Genomic DNA, 11,128 nt, shown 5'->3' with positions numbered 1-11,128 from the left:
TTTATAATCACACATTTATATAATCCAGTAAGCAGGATGTTGCTGCAAGCCGACTTGGGAGTAAGATGCGGAGGATGTCTGATTAATGTTCTTGCCTTTGGAAGCAACAGCAGCGCAAGCAACAGGTCGTTAATCCGCGCGTTTCTACCAGTGGTAATTGCTGGCAAGCGCTGAAATTTCCTCGGGCACCGAGACGGCTGATTACCCAATTATATCAGCAAAATTAAAATAAAAAGTAGGAAAAGAAGCTTTTTCACATCGAAACCGAAACAGAAACTAATTGTCACCGCCAGGTGGCTGCCGGTAGCTGTTTATCTGTATAACCCTCATGGCGGTTCGGACGGTGCGACGCCATGTGCGACGCGCTTCGACGGTTGTTAAAATTCGCTACTTGGATTGTGAGCCGTCGTGAAATGTGTTGTGGTTTGCGTGTGTTTCTTCTTGCACAAGGGTGCACAATCGCGTAGTGCTGTCGACATACCCTAGTCGAGGAAAAGGGTCATTTTTCTGGTCTCTAACTTTTCAGTCTGTGCGCTTTGTGCAGTGCTGGATGGGTGTCCGGGCACAAAGATGCGTGGAGTGTCGCGGGTGAAAGGTTCGAAATGAGGCCTGGAATATTTTTTTCTCTGTGACTACGTGGTAGAGTGTGCCGGCTACGCAGCACTCGTGCTGAACTCGCGCTGGTTGGTGTAGTGCCCGTGACAAGAAGGCTAACAGCGTTCTGCACGACTACGCAATCGTCTGAAAAGGTAAGCAGTACTCTTGTGCATTATCCGAAGCATATAATGCTCGAACAGTGACCTGTCGTACTGCTGCATTATTCGTGTTCAATGCTCTAAAAAGCGTTTAAGGCGCTTGTTTGTCGCTGGCTGGCCAAATGTCGCCGCGGTGAGTTGCTCTGCCAAGAATTGTCGGTACTTGTTTTGGCAAAGGGGATGCTACCGTGCGTGCGCTAGCTTTGCATGATTTTAGTATGCGCGTGAGCCTGTTTGCGCGTTTTTTTTTTTTTTTCTTGTTGAGCACAGGTTTTTCAACGTATATGACTCGTTATACGCGTTTCTGCCCATGCTTGTTCACACCACCGCGCACGTTTCAAGGATCGGCACTTTGGCTGCGCGTAAAATGTATGACTGTCTTTCGAGATAGCGGTAGCACTTTGAGGACGCGGGGATTCAAACACTTTCTATGCGCCGCGGTTTTTGCTTGGTGCTAGGCTGTTGAACCTTAGGTCGTGGGGTCGATCCTCATCGCAGTAACCGCATTTCGATTGAGGTGAAATGGAAAAAAGAATGCCCCTGTGCAGTGCGATGTCAGCTCACGTTAAGAAATTCTAGGTCGTCTAAATTAATCTGGAGCCCTCCAATACTATCAGTGCCCATTTTTTGCGTCTGAATTCAAGCCCCACAATATCCAAAGCACTGTCTCAGGTTGCAGTTACCAACTAAAGTTAATTTCCGGCCCTCAGGATTTAATTTTTAAATCAGTATGTGAACATCTTTTTTTCTATGATGCCGATCGCGTTTCTGGTTACCCAGAGTATAGGATCTTGCATTTTGATCACTCTGCTTTAGTTGGAAATTGGTTTTTGAGAAAAGGAAGTGGCGCAATAATTGTCTCAGTTATTACGATGTTTATATCTACGCGTTCGAACGGCCGTTTGCAGATTTATTTTCCTCATAGCAAGAATCCTTTATTATTGCTAGGGGAACTGATGCATTTGTTGAGGCGTATACTTGGGCAAGTATATTTTTCCTGATCTTTTTACATTCATGCGATATTCACTGTCGGACCGAGTTCGCATGCTTGTTTCTGTATTCCTGTCACACTGATAATGGGAAATTGGTATCTATCTGCAGGTGGCACATCTGTCTTCCAGTACGAGTCAATGGCATGGATTTTGTGGCCACCATATGGAGTCAAAAGCTGTGTTGTAAGTTGTTACTGCATTGTGCTTTGTTTTTGTGGTTGTCATTAAGTGTTCTTTTACTTTCATTGCTCTTTTCCTTAATGGTACTGCTTGGAACAGTTTGGATAGCTCTGGCCTCATATGTTTATATGAGTAATATTATTTGGTCGTTAGAATAGGCCTGTTGCAGGCCATTTGAAGTTTTACATCCAAAATTGGTCTTCTTTTAAATGTTGCATTCTATGCATGAAGTGCGAAATGTGTGCATGTTTTCGGCTACATTGTGTGATACTTTTTCGACTATGAATATTAACATTATGACGCATGCGTGTTAACTTAAATATGTGTTGTTGTGCCACTCATCGCAGGTCACAGATGTAAAAAAAAAGTGGACACATGAGATAACTGGTTTCATTACTGCTGTCTTGTTTCTGCTAAGCATGGAGAGGTGGGCTATTTGTTTCTGGGTAGAATTATGAGACATCATTCGAGTGTACAAAAACACATAAACAAAAAGAGTAGACACCACGAACCCCGGACTTCAGCTGAGGTTTATTCCATAACATGGGCTTTTTACATGCAAAGTGGTACTAATGATCCGTGGGGCTGAAAAGTATTTCCTAGACCAGGTAACAATTATTCAAGGTTAGGCGGAAGGGTATCTTGCCACTCAAGCTGAACGCATCGGCCTGCATGCATGCCAAGCGTGCAAGTTTAGCACTTGGAAGAGCTGGGAAATTTTTGAAGCCTTTTGTATCTCTGCTGAAAAAGAGAATTATGTCAGCAGCCCTTCTGTAGCACTCCGGAAAAAGGAACTAGATTATCTCAAGGCAAATGTGTTTGTTGGGTCAGCCAGGGAGGTGATGCATAGGCGTGCCGATGTGTTGAATGTGTGTGGCAAGGTACCTTTGTCCCTATGTTTTTTTGTGTGTTTCAGTTTTTGCCACCATGAATAATTATCTGGTCGCGGATATACTTCTCAGCCCCAGGGATCACGAGTACACCTTTGCAAATAAAAAGCCTGTGTTGTGGAATAAGCCTCAGTTGAAATCCGGCGTCCATGGAGTTATTATCTTCATCTGTGTAATTTTGTGTGCTGGAATGATGTCTCATGATTCTCCCTTGTTTTCAGTGAATAAGGAGGGCCCCTGGCGTCTCTCTTTTTTGTGTGTGATGGTTATAACAAAGTGGCTGCTCATAAACTGACATTTCGGGCTTAATTGAAGAATCCTTGGGAATTTATGTCTTGACAGCATGTCCCATGGGGGGCTTTCTTGAGAAAATCAGTTATTTGTTGCCCATTTTACTGCACTAACCATTACTCATCATGTCTCAGAACTCATTGATAATCACAAGCTTTCGAGTACCTGAGTTATGGGTCAGAAGCCTTCTGACATACTTTAAACTACTAAGGATGTGTGGAACCACATTTTACGAATAAATTTTAGCCAATCCAAACCTCTTGGTTTTATCCCTGACAACCTGAAGCCAACCTGTCAACCATGAAGACTGGAAACCGTTCTGACCCCTCAAACTGTTCTCCTATTTTATTGATGTGCATTTCACATAAACTGTTAGAGCACGAAATGAGTCTGCATATTACTTGCCACCATAATTCAAACTAATTTTTGTATACCAGTCATCACAGCTCCGATTCTATTTACTTATGTGGAATCCAACTTTTTGAATTTACAACAGATTTTCACCCAAATTTAGATTATTTTAGGCGAGTGTCATCGACTTGAATTTCTCAATATAACCTTTTAGCTACACTCTCATGCCTGAGCCTTCATTCTTTGATATTAGCGTAGATTCATTGCTTCCTGTTGTACTGCTTGTCTTATGAAGCCCAGTATATCAATATGCAAAATCATACGGCATCCCTCATATCCTGAGTCACTTTGGGATGTTAAACTCGCATAAACCAAACCAAGCATATTACCAAAGTACACTAATATTAGCCATTCAATAACAGTCCCTGTCTTTATGTCCCAACCATGTTATTATGACTGCATTATTCAGAAGAATGCCCCAACTATCTTAGCTACCCCGACTGTATTGACTTTTGCAAGACGGATGAATGGGCTTGTTGGTAATTCATCGTGACAAAACAGTGCAAAGAAGACAATAATGAGGAAGAAATGCGACGGCACGAGCGCTGACTTTCAGGGAGGTTTTTTGGAAAGCACGTCAAAATATATACATTGTGGCCTAAAAAAAAGAGTGATGAAAGGGCGCCTTGTAACATTCACATTGGATCTGGATTCACATTGGATCTGTCACATTGTTCACATTGGTTCTTTCCAATACACCTTGTTGAAAGTCAGCACTCATGCCGTCGTATCTATTTCTTCCTCAGTCCTTGTCTTGTCTGCGTTTTTTGTCACAACGTATTGACATCCTTTTCCAGCTCTAGGGTTAATGGTATGGAGAAACCTTAACCAAATGCAGCTCCACAAGCTTGGAGCATGTCACAATGCATGCTGCTGGCACCGCAAAGGTACTCGGGTTCATCAGGAGATGCCTAGGCCTGTGTGCTCTTGCTATGCTGTGCAGTTTATGCACAAAAATTTTGACTCCAAACTGAAGTAATTATTAGCTCTTCCAAATTTGCGCCAAACTGTTTGAAGCTATGCCACCAACTCCCTTAATCCAGCAGCGACACTCGGTACAGATTATGTGTAATCAGTCATCTCACTTGACCACCAGACATTGCTGCATAAAAGGGGAAATTGCTCGTTTAGGTGTATTCCATATACTCTGCATTACTTTTCCACAACTTTGTTAACTTTTGCTGCCCTGCCCCAAACCAGGACGCCACCACCACTAATTCAAGAATTTTTTCCTGTTCCCATTGAAGAATAAATGGGCTACCTCACCACATTTTCATTCCATGTGGTCCCTCAAAATTCAGGAAATAAGTGATGTCACTTGGAGCATTGATACTGGTTTGTTTTACGTTTTGTTTGCTGCTGTTTTTATTTTTTCGCAACTGATATATCATGAAGTGTATGCCTCTTTTCTGTCTTAATGTATCGTCTGCGACGTCTCAGCTGTGCTAGTGCTCTCACCTTTATGATGTTACCTTTATATTGTCCCTCTTATTAATACCCCACTAAAAGCCGTCAGAGAACAATAAAAATATGACTTTTTTGTATTTTGCTCATTATGGCACACATCACACTTATTTGTAGGGACATAGGCAAGACCTTTGTCTTGCGGTGGTGCTAGTTATGCTGCTGATGATGATACTTAATGATGAGCGTATGATATATGGAGTATGAACCTCAAATTATTTTTCTTTTTGAGTGTGAATAGCTTCAGTGGTTCTTGATTTAGGCTCACTTTATTCCTGTGGCCACAATACAGTGCTTACTCTTTTAGCACACTAATACAGGCAAGGAAAAAACTTGTGGATCCTAATTTTTTCTCTTGAATCTTTTCTGCAGAGTGCATCGCCCAGTTTTCCAATGCCCTCATGCACCGGCAGTACATCAACAAGGCTCTTTCATGGGGCCCAGCTGCATTGGCAAGTGGTAAAGAAGAGCAAGAGGAGCATGAAGACAAAATAAAACTGGCTCTACAAGCTTCAGCTTTTTCGAAATTTTTGGATGTCTCATTGTGACAGATGTAACGTGGCCGCATGGCCCCTGCCCCAACATCTCCCAGCCGTCCAAATGTCGCCAGCAGTCCACCATGTTTCCCATTACCATTTCCAATAGGGATAGGGTTGCGAACGGTCACAGGAACACACCTGCCATATGGGAAACATCCTTCCTTGAAGGGTCCAGGTTCAGCGTGCCTAGCAAAAGGGTGTGCTCCCAGCCACACCCTACTTTGAAGGGTGTAGGTTCAGCACCCCTAGCAATAGGGTGTGGTCCCAGCACCCCACTTGGAAGGGTGCAGATGCAACACCCCAATCAAAGGGGTGTCAATATACTCATCCCTAGGGTGCTCCCCATGCGACAAGCCATTTACACCCTTAGGGGTGTAAAATTTTTTACTGTGTACATAATCAGCCGCCGCGGTGGCTCAGTGGCTATGGTGCTCGGCTGCTGGCCCGAAAGACGCGGGTTCGATCCCGGCCGCGGCGGTTGAATTTCTTTGGAGGAGAAATTCGAGGCCCGTGTAATGTGCGATGTCAGTGCACGTTAAAGAACCCCAGGTGGTCGAAATTTCCGGAGCCCTCCACTACGGCGTCTCTCATAGCCTTAGTCGCTTTGGGACGTTAAACCCCATAAACCAACCGAACCAACCATCAAAATACATAATCACCGACTCGAGAGGGGCCTGTCGGAACGTCGAACAAGGCTGCACTTCCTTCCTAGCCTATCGAATAGACCAAAATTGCATACGGGATACGGACCCCGCACACCGTTACCTTAATGGGCCCCTGCTCATCAGGGGCTGGCAGGAAACGAGGCAGCAGACGCAGCCGCCCGCGCGCTCTCTCACCGGGCTCCTCCCCACCTGATCAGGAACCCGATTTTTATCCGGTCTATAACTTCAAAGATATTACAACCTGCTGCCAAGATAGCATCGCCTTTACCCTCGCCCATGTAAAGGCCGCAAGAAGGCGGATGAGAGCATCCTTCTCCGCCTTCTCACCTATACATTGCTGTGCCCGGCAGCACTAAAACATTTCGACCCCTCCTTTAGCGGCAGCTGCCCGCACGGTGGGGCGGTGTCTTCGGACACCTATCACATGGTGTTGGCCTGCCCCTCCAACCCGGCCATTACCCCTATCGCCAACCCAACCCGGGAGGACTTGGAGGTGACCCTGCTAGGCTGCCACGACTTACAGGCAAAACAAGCCATAGTCGGGCGCGCTCGGGTGGCGGCCACCGCCACTCGAATCCCAACCTAGGAACCTCCACCTAGTGCTTGTAAGGATCGGTCCCTTACGGGCTGATCCAAACATACCTCGTGTACCTTCGAAATAGATGTTTTCATCACCACCACCTCCTGCCAGGGTGGCAGGGTGGGTGGGAACTTTCTTACAACTTAAGCGGGAGAGCATCCCGTTCCTCTCGCTCGTAACGCATCCCACGGATGTGGCAACCACGCGAAATACTTGCATAGAACTCGTCTCTGAGAACCAGGAATTGGTGCAATAAGTCGAGCATATATCCGTCTATTTCTCCGGCCACAAGTATTCCTTGTCAAGAACTGTTAGTGGAGTGTTTCTTGAAAAATGAAAATGTGGGAAAAATAAGTTGTCTGTAATAACACATGCATGTTTTGCTCGAATTCTTTGCATCAGTCTATAGAAAAGCTATAACAGTTGATGAGCTGCGCTGATATTTTGCATTCGGAAGTCATAAAATCGTCAGCATTTTTTTACAGACAGGTTATTGGCGTAGTGCCCCATTGGCCCTTCCCATCACAATACTAGGTGGAGTCCCTATTCCGGGGCCCCATGGGCAAGGAACGCCGCCAGCGTCCGTTAAACCCATGCTTTTTGGGTTTTTTATTCTTGACAGCTGAGCAGGGCCGCCTCCCGGTCCTCGCTGGTGGGGTTGGGGTGGATAGATGGATTTGATTTCACGCCCAAACCATGTGGAAGGTGTAAGCCACCTCCCCACAGAACTGCATGTACCATCAAAGGATGTGTGTGGGCCGGCAACGTCCACGTAATACACGTGTTGTTGGTATCCATGGTAAGGCGCCGGCCGACGCTTCCGTGCGCGCCTGGCGATGAACGCTATGTGCGGGGAAGGGGTCGGACCCGGAGGGCGCGTCAACTGGGTTGTGGCACTGTTTCCCTTTGCTCAATGTGGTAGTCTTGTTTGATGTGTTGCCGGCCAAGAGGCGGCGACCAGACGTGGTCTGTGCAAGTAGCGTGTATAGGTTGTCTAAGTAGGCTTCTCGAAGCTCCCGATGCTAAGAATGGCTGTTTTGGAATCGCGAACTCGACCAACCCCCCGCGCAGTAGATATTGAGAATGTGCACCCTAAATTCCAGCAGGCGTATTGAGCTCGTGGGGGTGCCGGCTCACTGTGGCAATCCCGGAAATGAGGCCGCCGATAAGAAAGCCCGAGGACTTATTTGCAGAGCACATGGTGAAACCAGCCGGCATTTATCGAGGGAGCGGTCACACACGTTCTCAGAACTCACAGAACAAGCACGCCTTACCTGTCGGCTCTGCCCCCGTTCCTCACCCCCGCCTGTTCCAATCACAGCAAATCCTCTGGAGGCACTCCAGACCCGAAGTCTTCCTACCCCTCAGCTTCTATTCTACTTCCGCGCAATTTCCCCACAGTGCTCTTTCTGCGGAGGATCGCAAGCCACCCTTGACCACATCCTATTCGGCTGCCCTGCCGGTCGTCCCTCGCAGGGGCAGCTCATCAACCGAACATCGTATGAATGGGAGGCCCCCATTCGGTCGCAGGACACAGACACGCAACTTCGCTGTTTGAGCCGGGGTGCCAGTGAAATGGCCCTACGGGGCCTGGACACATGCGCGCAATGTGAGGTCTGCGCGGTGGCCATGATACTTTGAACGGTGCAAACTAGATTGCTTGATAAAGGTTTCCATTCATCCATTTGGTTGGACGTAGTGATCGGGAGGTCGAGAGCCCGCAGATGCAAGTAGAGAGTCGAGTAGAGCATTCTACTCGTTACGAAAGCACGGGCAAGCTACTGTGGATCCTTGCTTTGTAATCCGCCCCGCTTGTTGGAGACGTGGCGGATCATGCGACCCACCTGGTCTCCCACCGTGCGAAGTTTGGCCAGGGTAGTGTCGGCCCTGCTTTGGTGGTATATGGAGAGGCCAGGGACGCGGACGTCTTTAGCCTCCCAGATTGGTCCCTTTGGGAGACTGATGCTAAGCAGAGTTGTGTCCCGAGGCTAGGGACGTACGTGCACAAATTCAGATTTTGCAGGGGCGCACTGGAGCCCGCAGTAGGTCGCGTAGTGTTCGATTAAGGTTGACGCTGCTTGCAGGCAAGATTCCATGTGGCGCTGGTTGCCTTGCGTTTCCCAGAGTGTAACATCATCCGCGCAAAGGGCGTGATGTATCCTGGGCACAGAAGAAAATTCGGACGGAAGATGAAGAATTGCTAAATTGAAGACGACGGGAGACATGACCGTGCCTTGAGGTGTCCCCGTCGAGCTCATGTTGTATGGTTCGTGTTCCGCATCTTGTATGCGTAATAGCCTTGGCGGTCTGTAAGAAAAAAATTGGTTGTGGCTTAGCTTGGTTAAGCCTGGTAATTGCGAAGCAATACCTTCTTCTGTCTCCGTAGCTCGCTGATGCTTCCTCTTTGCAACCTGCCGAAGCGTATAGGCTGGAGGCGGCATCTCCTGGGCTTGACGAGAAGAGCGCAGCCACGCAAGGCAAAGGCCTGAGATGGGGCCCCGTTTTTAAGCAAATGGTATGACGTCACTTAGCGCGCAGCGTCCCTGGTGAGAGGAGCGGGAGTCAGGCCACGGCCGTGGCTATGCGCCGCGCAAAGCGACGGTGTGAGATGGGGCCCCGTTTTTACACACATGGTATGACGTCACATAGCGCACAGCGCTCCTGGTGAGAGGAGCGGGAGTCAGGCCGTGGCTATGCGCCGCGCAAGGCGACGGCGTGAGATGGGGCCCCGTTTTTACACAGATGGTATGACGTCACATAGCGCACAGCGCTCCTGGTGAGAGGAGCGGGAGTCAGGCCGTGGCTATGCGCCGAGCAAGGCGACGGCGTGAGATGGGGCCCCGTTTTTACACAGATGGTATGACGTCACGCAGCAAGGTCACGCGAAAGGTCAAGCGTGGCTATGCGGCCGCGGCACGGCATGGGCTGACGTGGTAGCGAAAGTAGTATTGCTTCGCAATAATATCTTAGGTAATGCAAAGTTTTGTGGCCACACTGAGATGGTCCGGGATAACTTCGGGCTTCACGTTATGGAATGCGCCTTCAAGAGCCAAGGCCAGGACCACCTTGTCGTTGTCGGGACATTCGACAGGATCTAACATATCGCGGTGGAGCTGCAGAACTATATCCTGTGCTGGCTTGTAGCCACCCCCACCATGAGCGCATGTGACTGCTATGTTTCTATGAACACAAGACTCAAAATACGCCTAAGTGTTATGCCGTTAAAAATAATCCGGAGCCCTTCTCAAGGGCACACCTTCCTCACTCTCTTCTTGTGGCCACCGAGAAGATCCCTGCGGCGCCAGGTAACGCAGAGCTGATAAACGACGTTCAATCTTCACTCATAATAAACTCGAGCATCTCTTTCTGCTGAAATTAAATATTATATTCCAGATTGGTTGGTAAACATTTATTAAAACAGTCAAGAGGTCGAAGGCACAGATCTAGAGGTCGGCCAAGACTCCTTGGAGTCTGGCAGCCTTTAGAGCAAGACCGATGAGTGCTCGTTGGTCGTCCAGGGCGGAGCTGCGTAGACAAACCTCCCAGATATGTTGTGTGGGTGTGGGCATGTGTTGTTGTGGACAAGTCCGCGCCTCTTGGAGGGCAATTATTTCTGGGCGATCAATGTGTTGTAGAAGCTGTTGGAGGAGAGCTCGCTTACGGGTGAACCCCCGATAGTTCCACTGCCAGAGGGTGAGACGGGTGGAAGAGTTATTGGGAACCATGTTGGTTAAAGCGTTGCTCAATGAGCTGTATTCTCGTTTCAACCTGCATGGGCACCATGAGCATCTTGTGTACGTGTCAGCCTATCGATGGCCTCTGTGGGACCATGGACAACTGCGTGAGGACTTGTGTAGAGAACTGTTGAGAAGTGTTATTGATAGTGTCTTGAATGTTAGCCATGTGTCTGTCGAGGCTCCTGTCTATGAGGCGGTTTGACCGAAAACAAAAAAAAACATGTTGAGGTCGAAATCCCTGCACTAATCGCAAGGTACAATGAAAATATGGGCGGCGTCGACAAGTGTGACATGCTGCTTTCTATGTACCGGGCCCACCTCAAGACAAAAAAATGGTACAAAAGAGTACTTTTTCACCTGACCGATTTTGCTGTCGTAAACGCATGGCTGCTATACCGCTGTGTTGCAGCAAAATGCAAGATCCAGCTAAGCCACTTCAAGTTATCGGTGGCGATAGCACTGATCAAGGCAGAATCAAGGACCAGGGTTGATGAAACTGATTTTTCTAATGCACTAGCATGCTCAGCCGCAGCGAAACGAAGGCCGCCTGCGAAAGCAAGCTCGGTGCCCGCAGACGTGTGGCACGACAGCGTAAGCCACTTCCCGCGCCAGCAAACGTGCGCA

At 48.1% G+C, this 11,128-nt stretch overlaps 1 long non-coding RNA gene across 1 annotated transcript; it reads left to right on the top strand.

Annotated features, from left to right (window-relative positions):
• Positions 1–333: 333 nt before the first annotated feature.
• On the top strand, positions 334–5,510 carry LOC149336639 (uncharacterized). The gene is made up of 3 exons (XR_016284578.1): positions 334–749; positions 1,857–1,930; positions 5,356–5,510. It is a non-coding gene; the product is annotated as an uncharacterized LOC149336639 (long non-coding RNA).
• The last annotated feature ends 5,618 nt before the right edge of the window (positions 5,511–11,128 follow it).

The sequence above is a fragment of the Amblyomma mixtum genome, chromosome 7, assembly GCF_055824585.1.
Source record: "Amblyomma mixtum isolate Tamu chromosome 7, ASM5582458v1, whole genome shotgun sequence".
Lineage (NCBI taxonomy): Eukaryota > Metazoa > Arthropoda > Arachnida > Ixodida > Ixodidae > Amblyomma > Amblyomma mixtum.
The sequence above is the reverse complement of the archived record's forward strand: the minus strand, read 5'-3'. Positions and strand labels throughout refer to the sequence as shown.